Source organism: Equus asinus, chromosome 5 (genome assembly GCF_041296235.1).
Source record: "Equus asinus isolate D_3611 breed Donkey chromosome 5, EquAss-T2T_v2, whole genome shotgun sequence".
NCBI lineage: Eukaryota > Metazoa > Chordata > Mammalia > Perissodactyla > Equidae > Equus > Equus asinus.
The window spans coordinates 16,995,231-17,020,192 of NC_091794.1; the positions used below are offsets into that span (position 1 = coordinate 16,995,231).

The 24,962-nt window shown below is 35.5% G+C and overlaps 1 protein-coding gene across 39 annotated transcripts in view; it reads right to left on the reverse strand.

Annotated features, from left to right (window-relative positions):
* Positions 1-24,962, reverse strand: part of ZBTB20 (zinc finger and BTB domain containing 20) — a 770,050-nt gene that overhangs the window by 694,674 nt on the left and 50,414 nt on the right. For 6 of the 39 annotated variants that reach the window (XM_070508910.1, XM_070508889.1, XM_070508907.1 and 3 more), the window contains exon 2: positions 4,782-4,844. The exons of 21 other annotated variants lie outside the window; for them this stretch is intronic. The gene's annotated coding sequence lies outside the window, so the exon portion shown is untranslated. Of the gene's footprint in view, positions 1-3,485; positions 3,658-4,781; positions 4,880-24,962 lie in introns of all 39 variants that reach the window. 12 more of the 39 variants (XM_070508888.1, XM_070508906.1, XM_070508880.1 and 9 more) reach the window with 3 other exon arrangements.

Below are 24,962 nucleotides of genomic sequence, written 5' to 3' on the forward strand. Positions count from 1 at the left end.
AAGGCTGAGGACAGACAAAATTTATAGGACATATAGTGATTGAAATGAATGCACAGGAAAGACAGAGTAGAAGAGAAATTTGAATAATATCCATGGGTAGGAAAATCTATGTTGTGTGAGCTAAGGTAATCCCAAAGTTATAATGAGCCATGAAGTAGAAAGACAATATTTCTTTTATCCAAAAGCTTTATGACAGGTAAGGATGGACTGCAATATAAAAAACAAATAAACCTAAATTCCATAATAGGCATAGAAAGCGATGAATGATGATACTTGTACTATTTAAGGACATAAATGGGTACTTAATAACTTTAGATTATATCATTCCAAAAATTTTTCAACTTTGGAAAATGTCTTAAATTCCACTTTGCTACCTACTTGCTTTATTTTTAATAATTCTGGAAGTGCTATGTAAATAATCTATAGAAGGTGAATAGCATCGCTTATTTGAATAATACCAACAAAAAAGGAACCATTGATAGAGCATTCACTCTAGTGTGACCAGCACTGAATCAACCCTTATACATTCAAATCAAGCAGGAAACTATCAGTCCAGTGGGTGTTGTCTCTGACCTTGAAGTCTGAGCCTCTTTCCTATGAGGACCACATTCTTAGGTAGGAAAACAGGATGTGAATGATATGGAAATGTGGGTGGCAGCATTCAGACAGAAAGCACGTAAAATCTTAATCCTCCTCCAAAAAGCAGTTTCTAAATGTGGGTTCATTAATGAAAACTTGTAACCTACACTGCGGAAGCATTTAGGAATTGATGGCATACAGTGCAATGCCTAGCCTTACAATCAGTATTCTCACTACCATGCCATTCAAGTTTAGCTACCAGACTTGTTTGTCAAAAAAATTTTTTTTCTCCTTTATTTCTCTATTTACAATTGCAAGAGACTATGTGAAGCTTACTGTTCATTTAAGTGAGAAACACCTTGGCTAGATCTAGGCTCAGTGTAAGCATTCTATACAAGTCCAGCAACAATGTATCTTAAACTTAAACAACTTCAACTCTCCACATTCCAACCCTTTTAACAGTCTTCAGCTAAGACTACACCTAGCCCTTTCACTTACGCTTCATGAACAATTTCAGGTCTCAGCATTTCCTGAGAAAGGTAAAGTCAAACTTCCTCTTCTCATAAATCCTGAAAAAAGGATGGCGTGTGGGTGAAAATGGATAGTTTCACTGTCAACCCAAACAGAACTATTATGTCTTGCTACCAATAGCTGGTAGCGGTGATTACGTTTTTCATATAAATGTACATAAGCCCTACAGCAGATACTCTCAGATGATGATGATGATGATGTCAATGACGGTGGCTAACATTTTTAGTACTCACGCCAGGCTTTGTTCTATTATCTCATGTAATCCTCACACACTCAAAAAAAAACTTGTTAGGTAAAATTATTTTCATCTTCATTTTACACAGGATACTGAGACACAGAAAGATATTGGTTAAAGCAATTTTAACATATTTAGCGTTAAAACATAAAATTTTACACCTATTAACCAAACTTTAGATGTAGGACCAAGAGCTGTTGTTGACTCCTGATCATCTAAGTCACATTATTCTTCTTGCTTAAACTGTACCACAATGTATCATCTACTTAAAGTCAGTGAGAGTTTAAAGCTTCTGGTTTATTTAAAGTCAGTGTGTGCTTAAAGGGATTTGCAAAACAAGTTGAATGCAGGATCCTTCCAGAATTTTTACATTCATCCCCTACCCCTACCCCAGGCAATCTCTTACAGTTGTCTAGCCTTCACGTATTTAGACCGTAATTGGTTTTAGTGATTCACTTTAAAAAGTCTTTACAAAGCAGTCAACTTAAACTTCATAAAATCAACAACCCTTTATACCTTTCTACTCATATTTCATCAGTTTGCATAATTAAATTATAACTGCACATTCAAGGGGCATAAACAAATTTGAAAACAAATACAAATGACTCTAGGTAAGCATACCAGCAGGTAAACAGATAAACAGAAGTGCACCATTTTTCAGAGAGTATCCTATTGGCCTGAAGAAGGGATTGGCTAAGAGGGCTTCTATTCTTTTCTTTTCTTTTCTTTTTTTAAAGATTGGCACCTGAGCTAACAACTGTTGCCAATCTTCTTTTATCTTCTTCTTCTTCTCCCCAAAGCCCCCCGGTACATAGTTGTGTATTTTTAATTGTGGGTCCTTCTAATTGTGGCATGTGGGACGCTGCCTCAGCATGGCCTGATGAGCAGTGCCATGTCTGTGCCCAGGATCCAAACCAGCGAAACCCTGGGCCGCCGAAGCAGAGTGCGTGAACTTAACCACTCAGCCATGGGGCCAGCCCCTACTATTTTCTTATCTTCCTTAATCACAAAGAATATTATCTAATAGGTATATTAGGTTTCTGGCAGAATAGATTTATAATTGAAAAATGCAATCAAATTTGATAGAGGGGCTTACAATAACACCAAAATTCATACTAGAAAGGTAGCACATTCCTTGTCTTTCTTAATTAGAAATCCTAGGAGACTCCTTCACCGATAAAAACTAAAGTCACAAAATTCCATCCCAAACTCATTTAAGCATAAGGAAGCCCCTTCCCAGAGCAAGAACATACACACTCACATACACCAAAACTTATAGTTAATAAATGAAGAAATTTAGGCTATAAGAAAGAAACTTCCTACTAGAAGAAACCATCACCTTAATGTGGGAAAAACTGAATTTTAAGTTCAGGTTCAGCCAGTTACTACTTATTGGACGTGGGTAAGTCACTTCATCTCCCTGAGCTGCAGGATCCTTCTCTGAAAAAAAGAGACAATAAAACCTGTTCTCCCCCATCTCACAGAACCATGGTCAGAATTATATAAAATAAAACATATGAAAAGACTGAAAACTATCAGTCATCATACACACATAAGTTTTTATTACCGGAAATCCTAATTTGTATTTTAGACACAGAACTTTAGAATCAGAGGAGGTCATTTCACAAATGATGAGGCTGAGAGCCAAAGCCTAAACTACTTTCCCACTTACAGTGGCATAGATGACAGAGCAGAAATAGAGAATTCTTGATTAACTAGGAAAAGAATATCACAGTCATGGGAGTGGAATCAATTGGGAATTCAAGGAAGCCGAAGAGTCCAGAATGAACTAATGCTGCAGTGTAGACTGTGAACAGAGATAAAATTGGAAGGGCTGAGCAGTTTCATACAATCAGTCCTGGCAGTGACCTTGGTGAAGATATTAGAGAAGAGAGAGAAAAAACAACCCAAAAAAAGTTCAACCATACCAAACACAGATTATTATTTCATCTTATACAACAAGATTTTGAGCCTTTCAAACTAAAGAAAATAAGGATTTTGAGATAACTCTCTTATTCATGCCATTCCTTTCTACTGGTCAGAATAATTAAGCCTATGTTAGGAAGTTAAGAAAATGATAGGATGGACGTGAGTGAAGTTCAAGTACTTTAATTGGATTCCTTTGGGTATAGTTTGTTACCCTTTTTTCCTGGTCATTAATCCAGCAGGAGAAAGTGATCTAACACAGCACCGTGGCGCGAAGGAACGGACCCCGAGAGCCTGGCTCTCTAGGATGACTGTTCTTGTGCATCCAGGCCTCCTATTGAAACTAACAATGCCTGCCGCTGCTGCCGAGGAGGATCATCCAAACTCTGAAAATGAAACACATCACACAAAGGGATGAAAGAATTCTTATTCCACAGGGTTTAGCTTGCAGCTGGTCATGCATGCCAGAGGGATGTGCCATGAGGATGAGAAAGAAGCTTCCAAAGAGAATAGCTGGGGCAGCCAGTCGAACATTTTGAAATACTTAGGGAACTTTTCTTTTGAAACTAAGGCAAATAACTAGACTTCTTTATAGTAGAACTTCGGAGAGTCGGGGGTGTTTTTTAGCTCTGTAATTCACACAGGTGCGAATATTCCTGTGATTAAAAGAAATGGAGAATTTCTAATTGTTTCACACGTTTGGGGTTCCCCATTCATAGTAAAAGATCATATTATATAATTGGATTTTTATTTTCCTCTGGGCTAGAGCTGAAGGTTACTTCGGAGTTTAAAACTGTGCAGGAATAGGTGTTTTTCTGCAGTTGCTGTAGGTACATTGAATGATATAATTGTTATACAAAACAGCACACTGGTTGGGACCACGGGCTTTGAGGTCAAATCAACAGTGAAACTGATGTGGCACTCATACACAGCATCAGGTTTCCTGGGCTCTGACAGTCTGCAATAGCTGTGCTGATAAGTTTGCCCATAAAAGCTGTTCCAAATAGAGTTAAAAGTTCTAAAAACCTCCCCTGCAGCCACCACTGCTTCCGGTCCCTCAACTGGCCCCAGCAAGGCATAATGCAGTGTTTCAGCCACCCTGGATGCCCGTGTCTACAACAGTACCAAAAGCAGCACCTAGGGCTTTGGAAAGACAGGCCACAGTGAGGCATCAGCCTTCTATTCTCTGACAAACTCACTCCTACCGGTCAAAAACACAAACGTTTGCCCTTCCTCCCTCCCCCTTTCCCACTCTTGTTCGAAAAAGCTCATCTTCCTCTGTTTACTGGAAAAAAGTGAGAAACTCCTTTCATTATCCATAACAGTATACACCTTAGTCTCAGCAATCCTTTTTTGCCTATTACACCACTGATTCTGAATAACTCCTCCATAACTAGATGTGTAGCCTTATGGAAGTTATTTAATCTAATGTAGCCATAGATTCCTCATTGATAAAATGTAAATATCTGCCTTATGAGATTGTTGTGAAGAATAATAAGATAATATTTACCTCACAGTTCAGTTACCAGCACAAAGGGTGATTCAATAAATGGTAGTCACTGCCTGTCATTCTCTGTAACAGGAGTAACACATAGTTCACGTAAGAAACTGAAATGAGAAATGGGATATAATATAAAAAATATTACCCTACCTTGTCAGGATGTTATTACTGATTCAAACATTGTGTCATTTTTCTCAGGTTAGATCACACTTTACACGAAACATTATTTCCTTAGAGGATTACGCCAAAGTGAATAGAACTCCTTGGGAGAAATATCTCCTTTTCACATATTCAGTCCATTAGTTGTAATTAATGTCCTTCAGACCACTATAAACAAGTTCTTGTTACAAGTGCTTAACTTTTTCTAATAGTTACTCCTATATTTTATACATAAAGGTTTGGCATGGGAGGGTTTCCATAATTGTTTTAATGTTTCTTGTTCCCCTACTTCTACCACGCTTCTACTCTCAGCAGCTCTTCTAACGTCTCTCAAAAAGAGAAGACAATCTGGATGAAAATTGATACTACAAAATCAAAGTTAAAATATATTTGAGAAAAATTATTCTCACTCAAGGTCATTCTACAGGTACTAGCCCATTCAACCACACAAAATGAACTTTTAGCCCTGAGTCCATTACCAGCATATTCTAAAGACTAAAAAGAAGCAATCTTTCAGAAAAAAAACTAAAAACTAACAGGGAAAGAAAAATATATAGAAATGTAGCATCCAAATAAAATGGATTATACTGAGGAAAAATGTATATAAACAAAGACATTGATATTTGTAGTACAATAGAAAATTATCCCTACACGATAAAATAAAACTCATGATTCATTTCCCCAAAGAATTATAAAATACTTTAAATTCAAGCTTTATTCTAGTAAAAAACTAAAACATAATTTAGATAAATCTCTACCATTAATTACTTCTTTACATTGTGAAATTTTACTCTCAAATTTTTATACTCCAATCCTTCATTTTGGTGCCAAAGAAGACAAAAAACCTAATATTTCATTCTAAAGAAACTGATCAACCATTTCTGAAAATCTGAGTCATCATTTTTCTCACCATCCCTTTTAGTGGCACCCAACCAAATAATCACCAGATCCTGTCAATGCTCCCTTTCTAGTCCCACTATTATTCCTAGAATCCTAAGTCATCTATTTTCAACCTCTAACATCTGTCATTCATCTTTATGTTTCTAGAGTTATCGTCTTTGAAAAACAATAAAGGCCCTGGGAATTTCTCTCACCTCCTCAAAAATCCTGAGTGGTTTATTGATTAAATCCAAACTCTAGTATAGCATTCAAAGTCTTTCACAGTATGGCACTAAACTACAATTCACAGTAATTAAATTGAATGTAAAAGGCATTCATTAACTGCTTGCTATGTTCCAGACTCCAAACAGAGTAGTGGGTTGGTAGTGGTGATAAAGATGAACCAGACAGACTCCCCATTCTCGAAGAAGCCAGTGTAGCGAGGAGGCAGATAAGAAACTATAAATTGTAATGCAGTGTAGTGAATACAAAAAAGGTAACTAACTACAGGTGCTGACAGCATGAGACGATAAGTCCCAAGCTCAATGAGGAGAAAAGCAAAAGTAAGATGTTGGTCTTCTGCTTCCGAAAATGATGGAGTAACAGAAACAGGACTTAGCCTCCTGCATTAAACAACTAAAAACTAGACAAAATAATGGCTTACATATGTCCAACAACAGGCAGCACATGACAAGGTCAGCTCCATAATTGCTGTAGCTTACTGCCTTAGAGAGAGCCACCAGACCGCATCTCAGGCAGGAAGGACCCAAAGAGAGCCTGACTTGCCCAGGGTCACACAGATAACAAGGAGTGGAGCTGGGCTTCAGATATGAGTCTTTCTGACTGCAGAATCCCCAGAAGTTTTCATTTTCGCTTCTCTATCACCTTTAAATCTTTGCTTGGGAGATTCCCTCAGCCTAGAAATCAACTCACCCCTGCTCTTCTACTCTTCATCACCCTACAGAAATCGCACTTCAAGTTTTCAGTTTAAACATTACTTCAACCATAAAGCTCCCTTCATTTCACTGCTCCCAGCTACAATAAAAATTAGTATTATCATCCTGTATAATACTGTATTACTTTGTTTTTATTGTTTTATGGCATTAATTTTATTTTGCTTCATCTAATAATTACATTAACGTTAACCAACATTTATTGAGTGCTTACTATGTTATTGCTCTAAATGCCGTGCATGTACCAAATCATTTAATCCTCAGGACAATCCTATACAGTAGGTATTATTTTCAGCCCCATTTTGTAAGTAAGGAAACTGAAACACAGATAGGCTAAATAACTTGACTAAAGTTACACAACTAGTAAGTTTCAGAGCAGGGATTCAAACCAAATACTCTTGCCCCAAAGTCCTTGCACATTACCTAGTTGTCTCCTCTCTGAATCGTTTACTAGACTGCTTGAATAGAGACAGTTCATCTAACTAATCTCACTATTTGTACATCTCATACTACCCAGAACAATGTTTTATACCTAACAGGTACTCTATGTTGTCCTCCACATGAAAGAATGAACAAAGGGGCACCATGTGGCTGTGGAGGAGTAATTACACTGAGTGCTAAGCCAGAACTCTGGGAGATTTCAAACTGGACAAAATGTATCTATAATTCTTTGAGAGAAGTTATTCTTTACCTTTGCAGCTCCACAAAATTTCATCCACAAGCAACTAAGCTTTCACAGGCTCCAGTGATGGAGTCTTACTTCACTCTGAGCTAATTTCAATATTGGCAAATGATATATATGTAATTTTATATTTGTAAATGAACATTATGAGATATATTCTAAGCACAGAACAATACTACTAGTAAGAATATATATATGAGGACAATATGTGCGAGGGTGGGAGTGAAGAACTAGCAAAGGTAATAATAAAATAACAGCAATAGAAACAACTACCATTTTCAAGCACTTACCATGAGCCAGGCACCTGCATTATCATTATAATTAATGACATTATAATGCTAGTGCATTATCTCAGTAAACCCTCACAACAACCACGAGTCAGGAATGAGAGGAGCCCACCTGAAACTCTGGCATTCTCATTTCTAACAATAGATATTTCAGATGAATTAAGAGTGTATTTGCAAAGTTAGCATCCATTTTATTAAATTAGAGTGAAGCTTAAAAATCATGAGACTACTACACTGGACTACATTTTTATCAATTATTGTTTTTTCACCAACTTTATCAAAAGTGTTACATAATGGGCTGGCAAGCACTATTATTCTGCTTACACCAATATCATCATGAGTTCATATATGTCTAATACTTATTCTGCACAAGTTCATTCACAAGTTAGTACATTGTTTACTAAGAAAACATAGCAAAGTTGCAGATTTTTGAGGGAGAACATAATGGTTACAGAACTTTAAACTAGATGCTCACATCCACTTAGGTAGCTAACGAGCACTAGAATCAATGTACTCAAGAAATTGCTTTGAATATTCACTCTAGGTGATCAAGACGTTCCCTCTACTTACTCTCCAGAGCTAAGGAGTCTTGCATGCAATAATCATAATTAAAACAGAAGTAATGGAAATATATGTGCAAAACTACAAAACGCCCTAATCTCAGAATTAATCTTCAGTCCCTAGTGTCTTAAATCACAAAGTTAATCAGAAAGTTTAAGTTTTTTTCATTTCTTTAATTCACTCCATTCTTGAAGTAAAAACTCTGATACGATAAACCTTCAATAATTCTATAGTTCAGTAGCCAGATTTTAAGAATAATAATGAAAATAACATATTACAAGACAAGAATAACATGTCATATATTGCGTTACATTAGTAATGGATATCAGTAATCGAGTGCCTACTATGTGCTGGGCAAAATATTAGCTGCTTTACTATATGATCTCATTTACTCTCCATCAGTCTAGGAGTTTGGTTTTCTTATCTGGACACTTTACAGATAAGAAAAATGGCTCAGAATAACTTGTCCATGGTCTCAGAGATACCGAGCACTGTGCTAGAATGGGTCTTCAAAGCCATCAGGCTACCACAGAAAATAAAAGAATTTTGCAAAGCGGGAGTTTGCCAAAATTAACATACAAAAATCAATAGCTCCTATATAGAAACAAAAAGCCATTTAGTAAATATTACAGAAGAGGAGACTGTTTAGGATAGTAAGTTATGTAAAAAAGTAAGTAGGCAGGTAAATAAACAAACGAATAGAACACCAAGAAACAAACTTAGTAACAAATGTTTAAAACCTCTATAAGGAAAGCTCTATAACATTTCTGAAAACAAAAATTATGAAGAAATGGAAAGAACAGAAAGTTCTTGGATAAGAAGATTCAACCTCATAAAGATATTAATTATCCCTATGTTAATTCGTGAATTTATCATAATTCCAATAAAGATACCATCAGATTTTTTTCCCCTCCAGTTCTGCTAGTTGATTATAAACTTAATTTGGAATAACAAATAAGTGAGAAAAGCCAGGAAAACCTTGAAAAAGAAGAGCAAGGGCTGGGGTGGGGAGGGAGCCTAATGCTTCAGATATTAAAACATATTCTAATCAAAATAATGTGATAATGACATATGAATAGACAGACCAATGGCACAGAATAGAAAATGTAAAAATATATATAACCGCATGGGAAAACTAACAATAGGAAACTGTACAAGGACTGTGAAAAACATCAATGAATTCCTCTACAAACTGCAAGTGGGAAAAATTTTCCTAACTATGCTTCAATGACCCAAGAAAGTCAACTAAACACTGTTAAAGGCAAATGACTCTTTTGGTTAGATAATCATCATTCCTACGGATTCTATGGAAAGCAAAATCCAACAGACCTCTGGGAACCACAGAAATTGCAGAATTGTTCAATAGAACAAACTCTAACACCTTCTCTTTCTTCCCCATCATTTTTAAGCTCCAGCAGAAAGATTGTAGTAATATAACCAAAACCTAGGAGAACCTAAACCATGTCTGTAAAATTTAGCTGGAAATAAACTACACTACCCTAAACCCCAATTCATATCCAAGACTTCGTACATTTCAGTACTATACTTACTTTTAAAAGAGATTACAATCCTTGAATATCTTAATCCACTACTTATATTAAAAAATGCATAAGTGATTTCTATGTGCTACAGGGCAAGGGCCCTTAATAGATATTTAGATTCATCCTATAATTAAAAAATAATAATAATGCAAATGTATGCCAAAGCTTTGTAAACAATATTTTCAAAAAATTTGTTGTGGAGAAGGACCCCTGGTGTCCAGCTGGATTCGAGCCAGTCTATACTGCAGCTCTTGACTGCACAGCACTTGAGCCCATGATGAGACAGCATCTTTACTTAACTTTGAGATATTTTTCTTCACCATTAAAAATGTCAAGCCTCTAAAATTTGTAAAGATCATGTTTAGGGAAAAAAAAATCTTGCTTGTTTTACATCTTTCCCCATAATCATTTCAGGAAGCATGATATAGATTCTTTGGACACTGAATCCACCTTTACTGACTGGCAGGAATGTATCTCAGACACAATGTTACAGTGTCTGACTGGTGTCTCCAGAACATATAGATAACATCTACATTTATAAAAATGAGTACTAGCTCCACAAGTAGCTTCTGAAAAAGCTTTTTAAAAAACAACAAAAAAATGGTTCATTGGCAAAAGACATGATCATAGCCTTGCTGTACACTAACATTGCCTTGCAAATGAAAACCTGCACTATTCCTTATGATCAGGGTTTCACCCATTTATTTGGTTAATCATTCAAATGGCTAAACAGACCTCTAATTTGAAAATAAAAACCAATTGATGCAATCACAAACAAGTTCTAAAATTGCGGTTTATAAAAATTGAAATCTTGTTCTAAGCCAAAACACACACACAGTTACCTTTTCCTAATCAGAGCATTCATTTCTCCTCATTATGATCTCACAAGCACATTAAAATCTTATTAACATTAATTACTTCTGAGCGCCTATGCATGAGCAGTGACAGTCGTGAGCGTGCGCGTGTCTGGATCATATCTACATGTATATACCTTGCTGCACTTTGCTTATAAAACATGTGAAAATATTTCTACTAACACCAATTAGCTAATTTCACACACACACACATGCACAGAGTAAACTGCTGTCTCACTGCACAGCCTATCAGAGACCAGTAAACATATGGACAAACGGACGGGAACGAAAGCAGAAACACCTCTTGAATGTGAGAACTAAAACGCCTTATACTTGAGCCTTAATTCTTCAGATGAAAACAAGTTGAGAGAACAAAATAACAAAAAATAAAAAATCATTAAAAATTAGAAAACCAATCATTCTCTTTTCTACACAGATGGGTTCAATGATAAAATGATCGAGACAAAGAAAAACTGGCAAGCAAAAAGCAGCAGACAGGAGAAACAGAAAGAGACAGATCAACAAAGAGACAGAAATGAAAGTGTCCTTCTTTACAAGTGTACACACTCATACACACACACACATCTGCTCCACGTAATTATACTCATATTACAATTTGAACAAAAACAATATAAACTTTACTCTGACCATAAAGTAAGAATAATAGCTCACCACACCTCAAAATCAAACAGGTTTATCTTCACAAGGAAATAAAATTCCTTCTCAACCCAAATGATTTATGGATTCTATTTATACCAAGAACATTATATACAGGAGTCATTCATCCCTACACAGAAACTCAATGAAAATGCAGAAAACTAGACAGTTAGAGCCACAAAACTACATATAATCTTTATCTCTTTTCTTCACACTCACCTCTCAGCATTCGACTGTTTTACCATTCACACATACACCCCATCAAATTATGTCCTTCTTTCCCCAATCATCTGTCCTTTAGTAGAAATATTCATAAAAAAATTAACTATTGATCATTGCATCCACATTTTCTTGTTCGATCCATGTGTCTATCTTCTCTTCATAGCCTACAGTTTATACTAAATCCAAAGACCTATGAAATACCAATGTATCTATATTCACACATTCTATCCTGAGTCTTTCTGCCATCTTTCATTTCTTTTTGCCTTTGGCTACTATCCCAACACTATATCTTTTTCCCAAATAAAATATTTCAAAATTCTTATGGAAAATACCAGGCATCACCCAAAAACCGGGTTCATGTTTAGTTTCAAAATGACTTTTTCAGTGAAAAAATCATTTAACCTCATTGGGTCACAATATCTATTTTTGTAGGGAAAAAAAATAATATAACAATCCTAAGAGTATTTTAGCAATTGACTCATTAAATGATTTTAGAACATTTGACTAAGAAGGAAATATAGACAGAATATCATTCAACCACCTAGCACAATTAAAGCTCAAGTTGATTTAAGCAGTTACAGCTCATTCTATGATTCCAATGTTCTACCTATTGTTCAGCAGCCTCATCAGCCTAAAGTACGGGGGTCAATGACATATAGCAATACAAGTGTGCACCCTACAGGAGTGCCAGGTAACAGAGGTCTAACTGCTCTTTCTGTAGTGTATAACGCAGATGAGAGAAGAAATGGGATGGTAGGAGTAGATTTTTAAATCTTTATGAAATAATATTTAAAATATATGACATTGGTATCAATATAAAGTTTAAAAGCAGCTAAGAATACAGTATATTTTATTTTAATTTAATGTTATTCAACAATGCTCATAACTGAACAAAGTTTAGCGGACACTCTCAGGGAAACCTAAATCATGATAATACAAACATCATTAGCAAATGAAGTGTTAAAAGTTTTTATAAAAAATAAACTAGAGGATAATAAAATAAGACAATACAATAAAATGGTATTTAAAGATGAGCAAGCATTATTTCAAATAATTGCCAACTTACCATAACAATTTAAAATAAAACCCAAATTACCATCCTTATGGAGTTTACATAGACCTTATAGCTCAGTAGTAATTGTTATAGTACTATTTATGACTCACAAATATTCTGATTTACCAGATTTATCAAACATAATCAAGTATGCCCTTTACAAGAAAGCCTACAGAACTGAGAAAACAAAAATTTGAAAACCTAAAAAAATAGTGGTTGCCTGTCATAACACAATAGCACTCTATCCTTTAAAAATATATTCATTTTTAATTAGTAAACACTTAAATATTTGTTTATAGGTCATGAATAGCTTAACAGAATCTAGGAACCAAAAATTAAGTATTAGCAAGCGCCCCCAAATGAAGATCAATCTGATTTTATTTTTAAATCTCTAAATTTACAGATCAGTAGGCAAATATGAGATTTATCAAAAAAATCAACTTGTATTGACATTTTCGAGAATATATTGCATTAAAATAGATCCCTAATGATCAGAGAAGTATGGAAAAGGAGGAGGCAATAAAGAAATAATCTTGGATAAGCATCAAAAAAACTACAATGCTCTATTATCAGTCTGCTATGTTGCAGATAGCTTCCCAATGATCCATTGACATATGACCATGACAGAACTAGCAAAAAGTGCAAAAATAGGTTGAGACTTAGAACCCACCTTCCCTCTCATAAATGCCACATCACAAACTGCAAAGATTAGATGGCCCAATTTCAACATCAAAGGTACACTTGGCATTTGAACCAGATCTAAGAATCATGGTCTTTGTTTTCCAGTCAAAGCTAATAAGCTGAGGTTTACTTAACTCTTTCCTGTTTTTTTGAGCTTCTCAAGGATTACTGAAATTGGAGACTACATATGAAAAAGATAGTTCATCATTTCCAAAAAAGATATTCATCCAGATTGCCCTCCAATCCGTGAAATCTGAGATGCCTAAGGAGTCTTCTTTGTGAGAGCCTTACAAATATATCCAAAGATGGTGAGTCCCATATGGCTCTGATAAATGAAACCCGTTATTGTGAATTTCAAGCTCTTCTTTAAAACAAAACACTATTGGGTGAATTTGGTGCTCATGAAATAAAGCACTAATTGCGTGGCCTAACAACACTCTGAATCCTCTCCCTAGCAGACATTTTAAGTTGTGCCAAATTGGTTTTGGGATGTGAACAAATATCCTGGAGCCAGACTCTCACATGCAGGCACTACTCCCTGGAAGTAAGTTGGACACTCTTGGAAACTGCATTAACTCTTTCAGGCCACCAGGGAACCTAACTCTCACGGAAAGAAAGGCCCCTTTTAAGATGAAAGCAAGTCATTCAGTCCAAAGTTAAACCCGAGTAAAAGGTAAAATAGCAAAAATTGATTTTTGGTCACTTCGGTGCTAAAATAGCCATAGACATGAGAAAGCTCCCATATCCCAATGGATGCTTACTCAAATGTATCCAGAAAATCTTATTCCTCTTTTCCTATGTGTGCATAATTTCCAAGACATTAATAAGAGTTGTGTGCATTCAGGAGAGGAGAATTCATTTTAAGCTTAATATGCCACATTTGCCTCAGGCAGAGTGATAAGAAACTTTTGTTTCTTTGGTAACCACTTTCACCTTATTATCACAGGAAACTTCTTGAGTTTCTGTTTCACCACATGAAATATCATTTCCACACTAGACTTTTTTCTATGGTCTTTCCATCCTGGTTCAGAAGATGCCTACAAATCTGAAACTGCCTATTCAAATGGCAATTAATCCAAGCCTATCTCCCTCTCACTCAAATTTAGAAATTAATAAAAACAATTCTTAAAAGTACCTAAATGTAAGAAAAAATTTATCACAACCAGCTTCTTCTTTCTTTCTTTTAACTTTTTTTTTCAGTCTTAATTTCTTCAGACACAACGTAATCGCTTAAGAACAAGTTGTTATATTTTAGGGACTTTTAATTAAGCATTTTATTTGCAGTATGCTGAAAGCAGCATTTGCCCTTTGAGTTCACTGATAAATATTTTGGATTATATTTGTCCTCAAGATTACACAAACTCCACTAACTCTAATTTTACACTTTTAGGTCACTGTCATTCTATGGCGGTCACTCTCCTCTTTCATCTTAAAGGCTTAGTAAAGATACAGATAAAAGGAAAATTACTTTTTTAGGTAGAAAATAACTAAATGCCTGTGAAGAGGTTTTGGGGTTTTTTTTTTTAACCACATCTAGTTTAAGCCTCCTGCGATATATTTCTTAAAGAACCATATTTAATTTCCTGACAATTGGTGTGAATTTAAGAGTATTACCAAAAGCCTATATTCCATTTCTAACAAAGCCTTACAATTCTAACAATTAGCCTATGTGTGCTGCCGCCATTGATTTTATTACTAAGATATAGAAAACAACCACCACCTCGTCAGACCCTAAAAGGAAACAAGCTGCTATTTGCAAGTAGATGGGACACAAATGGGTAGCTGCTTCTGACCTCAATTAATTCAAACTGCAGCTCTTAGAATAGAAACCAAATCTGCAGATATGTCAATATGAGGACATCTACCTGACTTTCATTGGAATTTTGGAGCTCTGCAAAACTCTTAAATATTTCCTAATAAAAATGCAGAGGATCTGTTAGTGCACTGGGGCCTGTTCGCACCATGTCTGATATGATGACATCACTTCTAAGCTCTGCTGTATATTCATTTAATTAGTCCCTCGGAACCAAATAAAACTTATCTTCTAGTTGAGTTTGCTTGGTATCTAGAACCGCACTAATGGCGTTAAGAGGTAAACCATAGTACTCATCAGGCACCTCAACATCAAAAAAGTTTTACTATTTTTTTAAAGCAAATATTCATTATATCAGTGAGAAATTAATTCAATATATACTCACAACTTTGACAGAGTGATACTAGGGCCAAGAAGCAATTTCCCCATGGGGTCCAAACAGAGGGGATGTTTGGGGCAGTTATAAACCCTTTATGGAAGATTAAAGTACTGATTCATATTTCTACCATGGTCCCCTTATCCACCCTAAATCCATATAATGACAACAATTTAGGAAAAATTATCAAACCTTAGCGGATGTTTAATTTCAAAATCCAAAGATCAGCTGCAATTAGGACTTCAAAAAAAGGTCTATTTTTTATTAGGTGCCCACCACATTTATCATGTTTAGAGCTCTGCCTGGAGCTCAGACTCAATTTATTTAAAGCCATTTTCTTTTCTGGTTCCATGTTCATTACTTACATAAAATCCCAACAATATGGAAGCAGAAGGCTTCACATGGCCCACACTGTCCTCACAGGTTGGCTAGTTCTAAATGGCCTGAATAGTCAAAAGATATTTGTTCAATGAGTTTCTAAACTCGAAATTATAAGCAGAATGATTTTTTTAGATTTTAAAAAAGAGTATTCAAAAAAATTAAAGAGGGAAGTCAAAAGGAGCAGGGATGGTAGAAGCGCACCTTGATCAACAGAGAAGCTGGGTTATCCAGCTGTTTTAGTAAAGCAATGAGTTGCCTAGTGCGCAGGACCAACCCCAACATTGGAAAGTGCCATGTAACTTCAGGCAAGTTATTTAACCTCTCTTGGTTTCTGTTTCTCAATCTCTAGAACAGGGGTGAGTTTCAGACACCAACTGCTTTCCCCATCCCCATACTGGTTAGGATCTTTCAAAACGTATTCCCTGAGCCAAAACCTCACCCACATGCCATCAGTTATTTTCCCTCCTTTTTCCTGTCTCCTTTGCCTCTGCAGAGAAATAAAATGAGCAGTCAAAGCTAAACAAGCCCAGTGGGCAAGACAGGCTTTGGTTTAAGGAAAGGGATGGAGTAAGTTGTGTTAAAGTGCTTATTTGGCCCCAAAAGGTTCATTGTCGGGAGACTACCTCCCACAACTAGCTCCACTGGAATTTTTCTCAGGAAAATGGAGAACTGTTTTAAGATAGACATGCCCTTCAAGCAGCTCTCAAATCAAAATAAATTTAGGATATTCGAAAACACCCTACAGGATTTTCCCTGCGGAGCCTAAATAAATCACCGACCAAATTTTCCAATCTGTGCTCTGCTGCTAAATGGGACTTTCGAAAAAATCAAGTTTTAATTTCTCCATCTGTAAAAGGAGTATAGGCAAACTTCTTCATTTTATATTTTCACCCTTCCCTCTTCATGGTTAGCGTTCATTTGATAGAATTGAAAAGAATGACACTTGGGAAAAGACATTCCTTAGAAAAGAAAGTTAAAATAGATCCCAAATTTCCAATAAACTTTAAGTCTGCTAAGGATAACACTACATCTCCTGGTTAGTGACTTTGTGGGTCTTTTAAAAAATGTATCTTTTAATACATAATTATAGAGGAATGAATAATATTCCCAAAATACATGTATATCAAAAAATGTAAAAATCATGATTATTTTCATGATTATTTTGATTATTTTCACATCAAAAAATGTAAAAATCATGATTATTTTCACACTTAAAAGATACATGTCAGAGTTCCTTTAAATTAATACCCCTATTTAAAATACTAGTAAATCTATAAAAATGTATAAACACAACATCTTTAGCAATTCATATCCTAGATAAACCAGAAATTGTATTAGTTTGCACACTACACTGTGTACATAGACTGTCCTTTTATACTAGGAAGCATTTTTTTTCCAACAAGAACATCAGTAGCACTCAGGAATCAGTCTTTAGATTTTATGAAGCCCTGTTGCATTGATTCTATTAATACTTTCATTGGATTTTAAATCAATTATTTTAAGACCAATAACAATGGCTATGCCATGAAATTTTTGTGTTTCATGGCATGTTATAACAGATAAGGTTGAAACTTTTATTCAAATAATCTGTCCCATCAAAGAGTTTCAACTCTCAAATACAAATACAAACAAAAGATTGTTCACTCCTACTGATTTCCCTAAAGTATTATACATCGTTAACACCAAACTTTACAAGACTTTAAAAAGAAATTACTGGACTGATTAAGTGTGGCAAAATGGTTAGTTCCCTTCAAAGGAAATGAACTTAAGGACCACAACATTTAATTAGCACTTAGTGGCTTGTACGTATCAAATGGAGGAACAGCCTGATTCTGCAGGTTAACTGTAAAGCAGAGTTAGAAACTGCATATATGGGTGGTTAAGAACACTAACTTTGCTGTTAAAGTAGATTGAACCAGAGTTCAATCTGGTTCTGCCACTTACTTGCTCTGCAACCTTGGGTAAGTCACTTAACCATCCCAAATCTGGCTTATTTGTAAACTGAGTTAAAAAATGCCTCATAGCAAAGGCATGGGGGTTAAAAGAGATCCCATAGACAACAGTCCAATGATTACAATTATTATTACTACTTAGACCCTTTCTGACCATCCAGAAGACTTAAATTCTACTTCTAGCTAAAAATTGTTTCTCAATGGAAACATAAGAAAAAGAATTTCTATTTCTTTTACATGATGTAAGCAATAACTATTATACCGTATCAGTATAATACACTTTTTGCCCTCAAAGCTAGACATTATCACTTAATATAATAGGAACTCGGTAAAGGTTTCTTGAATTAAGGGAAAAAAATAATATGATATAGTAGAAAGAGTAGGGACTCTGAATCCTGGCTTTGACGTTTAACATCTGTGTGAACTTGGCAATTTACTCTATGAGCTTCAGTTTTTTGTCTGTAACATATTCAGAAAACCAGGGTATACAACAGAGTTGTTGTAAAGATTAAATTAAGCAATTTATGTGAAAGGTGCTTGGTAACTTTTCTCTTCCTTAATTTTAGGGTTATAGGGCAAGAGTGATAATTGTTTTTCACGCCTAAACTTTTCTTACATAGCAGTATCCACTTTGTCCTTCTATTATAAATGAGATTATATTTAGTTAAGGAATAATACAAACAATGAGGATGAATTCAGTAAATATATTTTAACAACATACTCTGACAACAAGAGCAGTGATTCTCCAATCTTGGGGTAATATTAGAATCTATGGGGGCCAGCCTGGTGGTGCAGAGGTAAAGTTTACATATTCCACTTCAGCAGCCCAGGGTTCGCTGGTTCAGACCCCGAGTGCGGACATACACATCGCTTGGCAAGCCATGGTGTGGGAGGCGTCTCACATATAAAGCAGAGGAAGATGGGCACAGATGTTAGCTCAGGGCCAGTCTTCCTCAGCAAAAAAGAGGAGGATTGGCAGCAGATGTTAGCTCAGAGCTAATCTTCCTCAAAAAAAAAAAAAAGAATCTATGAAGTAGTTTTTATAAAATATAGATGCCTGAATACCAGTCTAAGGATTCTAACTTAGGATATCTGGAAGTAGAACCTAGATATCCGTGCATTTAAAAATCCCCCAGGTGATTATGATGTACAATAACCTAGGAAAGGTTCATTTTCTAACATTTGTGGACCACCTACAAACCAGGATGCCTAAGTCCCACCCCAAACTTGTTAGGGACGAAGCTCAGAAATATGAATTGTAGTAAACATCCTAAGTAATTCTTAAGTACACAAGGTTTAAGAACCAGTGGATTAGAGCCCAATACTACAATATCAAAAAGGCATATAGGAGGCTGGCCTGGTGGCATAGTGGTTAAGGTTGCACACTCTGCTTTGGCAGCCCAGGGTTCACTGGTTCGGATCCTGGGCAGGGACCTACACACTGCTCATCACACTGTGCTGTGGTGGCACCCCACGTAGAAGAACTAGAAAGACTTATAACTGGGATATACAACTATGTATTGGGGCTTTGAGGAGAAAAACAAAAAAAGAAAACGAAGACTGGCAACAGATGTTAGCTCAGGGCCAATTTTCCTCACCAAAAGTAAAGAAGAAGAAGAAGTAAAGAAAAAGTATGTAAACATTTTTCATCATATTTGGTTATTCTAAATTTTTTTACCTTCTATTTTAATAAATATCACTGTCAACAATGAACTTATGAATGGTAGGTAAAAAATTTTATCTAAATAAAACACTAATTTTAGGCTCATAAACATCATTATTATTATTAACACAGGTTTTTGAACCAAAACATATGAAATTGGGCAAACATATCAAGTCATCTCCAGAGAGCTTACAACCACCAAGAAGCACTCCAACAAGAAATGCCATGAGTTTCAGTGTTTTTTAAATTTGTCTACTTTGCTTTGACTTAGGTTTCTATTATCCATTAGAAGAGTAACAACGTTAAATATTATTAATATTGGTATAGTGCTTTACTCTTTATAAAGAAATTCCATATACATTAATTCAATCCTCATAATAACCTTGTGAGGTAGAAAAGGTAACATTTACTAATTATCACCTTTCTGCAAATAAAATAACCGAGCTTAAAATGCTTAAGCAACTTGCCCAAAATCATACAATTTTCTTGTGTTTACGGTAATATGTGGACTGAAAACTCCAGATGTAAATTCCATACAAAAATTCTGAAATTTAAAACAGCGCTCATTTTTAACTGTCATTTAAAAAAAGCCAAAATAGCATGAAAGAGTCTCTAAATTGCAAGCAGTCGATAGTCCTATACCAAAGCATGGGTTCATCTTGTTATTTAAATTTATTGTAGTCCATTTACCTTATGGTTAAAGGATAGAAGGAAAATGGAGATCAATTAACCAAAATCAAACAAAAAAATTAAAAACAAACAAAAAATTGGAATGCCCATCCGTTATCAGACTATTCACCTTGCCCATTTACAGTTCGGTCCTCTATAAGAAAAGTCCCTGTGCCTCAGTTTCCTCTTCTAAAACATGGGATATCAAATGATACTTTCAAAGACTGGCAATTTAATTTTCAGCTATCATAGTATTTTAAAAAACTGTTAAATCAAATACACAACTAGAGTAATGCTAACATGTGTCCAATCCCTACAAAAACCCTGAGTCAAAAGTACCTTAAGATCAACTAGTCCAGCTTGCTCATTTCATGTATGGGAAACTGACCTAGAAAGGTTAAGTATCTTACTCAAGATAACACAGCAAATTTGTTATAAAGCTAAAACCAGAAATTAAGTATCTTTACCCCAAAGTCAACTACAATATACAGTCATGAATAGGCAATACACTGTTTTCATAATCAAAAGGAGAAACAGGCATTTTAATGTGAGAGAAAGTAAATTTATAAAGGGATGTTTGGAAAGGAGTTGGTATCAGAAGGTGTTTTTCCAAAGAGAAAAGGTTCTAAATTATTTAAAACTCAAAAAAATAAAAATAAAACAAATGAGAAGTGACAAACCAGCCAGACATAATCATTCATTCAGACCTCAGACACGTGAGTGACTCTGGGCTGAATGCCATAGAAAGTTCTGGAGGCAGAAGGACGAATAAGACAGATACTGTCCTCAAGGAGCGCATGGTTAGCTTGGAAGATATGCTTACAAACAATGGCAAATACAATGTGAAAAGAGATATTACCAAGGTATGCGTATAAAAGTTGTTCTGAGAATGAGCAGGAAGGAGCTGTCTGCAATGACTGACCTGAGGCTTTACAGATGATAAAGAATTAGGTGACTATCTTTGACCATCGCTGCCTTGTTCGTCCATCCCTTCCTTCTTCATCCCCAATTCTAAATTGAATACATCTTTGTTCACGCCCGGACTTTCTAAAGTATTTTCAGTATACACTAGGATGACAGAAGGGGTAAAGCACACACATCCTAACCTGTCCTTGGGTGGTAAGAATTGCCAAACACACTGAAAGATAGATTTTGTGCAGCTACCGCAAAATCAGAGCTTGAAACAATTTGCCAAATTTTTGTAAATGTCCTTTCTTTCCTTTTCACTGGTTCATGCATCAGTTACTCTGACAGCAACAGGGACACAAGGTGGCACTGTCGTGCTGACATTCATTTCAGGGCTCTTTCTAAATGGGCAAATTGGAGAGGCAAGAGGCTCTGTCGTGACAACTAAAACTGGAGTTGTTAATACTGGCCTTCTGCTGGTCTACCAGCCTTAACAGTGGCCGTAGAGGGAGCAGGTCATCCTGCAGTCACGAATATCTCTTCATGCCTGTAGAGAAGAGAATATATTCTCTGATAGTTTCCGCAAAATGTCATGTGTGTGTTCATAGAAATGTCCAAACTCATAGAGTGCAGCTTTGCTAACAGAAAGTCAGAAGTGAGCTGTTTACCATGGGCAAGGCTGTGGACATGGACCGCCTCTCCATCTAGTGGCCAGCAGGGAGGAATGGAGCCATAGTAACCATGTTGTGCTCCACTCAGTTAAAAGCAGCCCTTTTCTCAAACCACGCATAGGCAATTATGTCACTTTGTCTGACAAATGACAATTTTTGGTTTATTGCATTCATTGAATCATTAAATAGACCCAATAATATATTATGACATCTACTTAAGCTGAGGACAACCACCACTAAAAAATTAAACTACGTGTGCTCTCTCAGATCACCTGAACTTCCTTTATTCTTCCCTCTTTACCAACCTAAATTTCTCTCCAAACATTTGTGATTTATAGGTAGAAAACGCAAGCAGAATTATCTACATATACAGCTATTTAAAATAAAATCACACATTCTTTAAGATAAACGAAAATCTGAAAAGGATCTCTTTCCCTTCATTTTACAGGCAAGGAAACTGAGGAAGAGAGAAATTATAATTAATTCAGTAATTTGGTCAGTTGGCACTAGAAACCGGGCCTCCAGATTTAACCATTTTAAATCTATTTTTGCATTAATTAATGCCTCCTGCTCTCCAAGGCAGGGCTTTTATTTATTTTTTACCACACCATAAAGTTTCTCTCAACATACTAGAAATCTAATAAGTTTCTAAAACTTTTATTCACATATTTCCACCCTAAGTTGATAGGATTGAAACTATGGTATATAACCCCTGGCACATCTTCACGTTCATAGGTAGATTCTGAGCCTGTTACAAGCATGTGCTTTTTTTTTTAACTAACAAACTATTCACATTCATTCAACATTTAAAAAGCAAAGCGGCAAGTGGGCAGGGGAGAGAGTAGAATGTGCTGGTCTAACCACCGTACAAAAATGGTTTCAGAAAAGCTATTTTGTAAAAAGAAATGTGAATTCATTCAGACTGATAGAAGTTTAGAGTTGTTTTCTGTTTTGCTTTACATAAAAAGTATTTGACTTTATTTTATTTTTAGAGAGGAAACACACACACACAAACTTGTTCAGTCAATACTTCATCCGTTTTAATTAAACTCGCAATGCTGTTTTGCGGCATGCCTTAGAAATGCTTTGTTGGGAAGGCTTCTTATCAAAACAAGTCAAATCTGTCCACCAACTATGAAAACCTGCTCACGACTCCAAACCCAAGGCTTAAAAGGCAAAAGGTATGAAGAAAACCTGGCAGTGAATGCATTAGAAATGTGAGATGTTATGACTTTCTCTTCTATGATCTTCTTTTGGTGGTACCATTGGAATCTGTCTTGGAGTGGAGGAGGAATTTAGGTAGATCTGCTTTAGACAGGCACAGGGAGAAGACAGTGCTGTGTCGGATAGGTAGGATGGCTTTCCTGGGGAGTTGGGGAAAAGTCTTTTTCCTTCCTTATACTCATAAATTTAGAAACTCCCTTCACCATCAGCTTTATCCACATTCTTATCTCTATTTGCTTCTTAATCATCTCTATTCTTCTTCCCCCATCGATGAGGTAAGGGGATAAAGTCATTGTTGATTTGAGAAGGTAGAAAAAGTAAGAACTATTCCAGTTCTTTTTGCCCAACCTAAAGCCAGGTGACAGGTGCAAATGGCCAAGATGGAGACATTAGTAAATATGTGCAGACCCAGAGTACACTTACTGCGCCAAAAGGAACTTTTAGTGTGTCCAATATTTAAAAACAAATAAACAAAATAACCCAACAGTATAAAGCCACCCTTGAAATTCTGTCTACACAATTCCCGTTTAAACAATAAAAGGGAAGATCATATTCTCACTGTTTAAATGTCTTGGTGTCTAAATAGGTGTTTTTGTTTGTTTACAATAATAGCTATACAGTTCTCATATATATACATACATCTACCAGAAAAATTACATAGCCTAGAACATTCATAGTTTTCCACTAAGTTTTAATTTGGTACCTGAGCAAACTGTCAACATTACTTTAATTTTCTCCAGTTGCATTTCATTTACTGGAAAGAAGCTCATACTATAAAAGGAATTTGCCAACAACAAATCACAATTTGATTACAACAGTAATTCAGAGAACATTTCTGAAAGGAAAGGTAAAAATAGCAAATATCCAGGCTCATTTAGTAGAAAACTAAAGCCTTCTAAACATTAGAGAGAATTAAAATTCAAATAATTTAAATTCAAACATGATTTTTAAAAAAGTTTAGATTAAGAATATCCGAAGAACAAAATAAAACTATTATGTATATATTCGTAATTATTGGCATTTTTAGTTTCAATTTATTTGACATCTTTTTAACTTCCCAAAACCCCAAACTCCATTAAATAGTTTTATATATATTGAACGCAGATCCTTATATTAGTTATTTAATATGGAAAGTTTTCAAATAGATTCTTAACATTTTATATGCATAATATATATACATGTACATTAAATTCATCATACCTCGAGACACAGAGGTATCAGTGCCAAAAATCACTTCTAATATCAAGGAAGTAAAGACACTATGTTATAATGACCACCCTTTCCATCAGAGTTTCAAAGGTAAGACTGAAGATTCAAAAATTAATAATAATATCCTCAGTCTGCACTTGGTAACTAGATAGTTACCATGTGAATTCAGCCCTTGCTCCTTGTCTCAGTATTCTCACTTGGAAGTCAGTAGCTAGCTTTCCCTGAGTTAAAGTAGTTATATAAAGTTGCATTGGTTAATTGAACTACAAAACACCCCAGGCTGGAGTTTCAGTTGCGTGTCAAAAGATTCCAGAAAGGCAAGCTCCATGTCCTCAAGCTGATTACTTTCAAGTGAACTGTAGAATCACCAAAAGGCTTGATCCCGGAGTAGAAGAGAGGTTATGAAGCCAAAGTCAAGCATAATTTTTCCACAGTTTAGTGCAGAAATAGCACGCCACTTATTCATTATTACAGTTGAACAGCTAGAGTGGCAGAACAGCCCTTTTTTCTTGTAGGCCCTTGACTGTTGTTTCCAACATCTGCTGTAGTGGTTACTACATACATGATAGTAATAATAAACGGTATTATTTCGTCCTGCAGCCTCAGAAGCTTGCTTATGTTGAAATTGGAAGTAAAAGAGCTCAAGGAATATATTTTTGATACATTAAACATAATTGACATCAATGTTATTTGAGGATTGCATGTATAATATCTATGTTGCAGAAAAACATGAATTCAGGCATTCTCTAGATTCTAAGATATAGATATTGCCCTTGGGTTTTTGGTAAAGACTTAA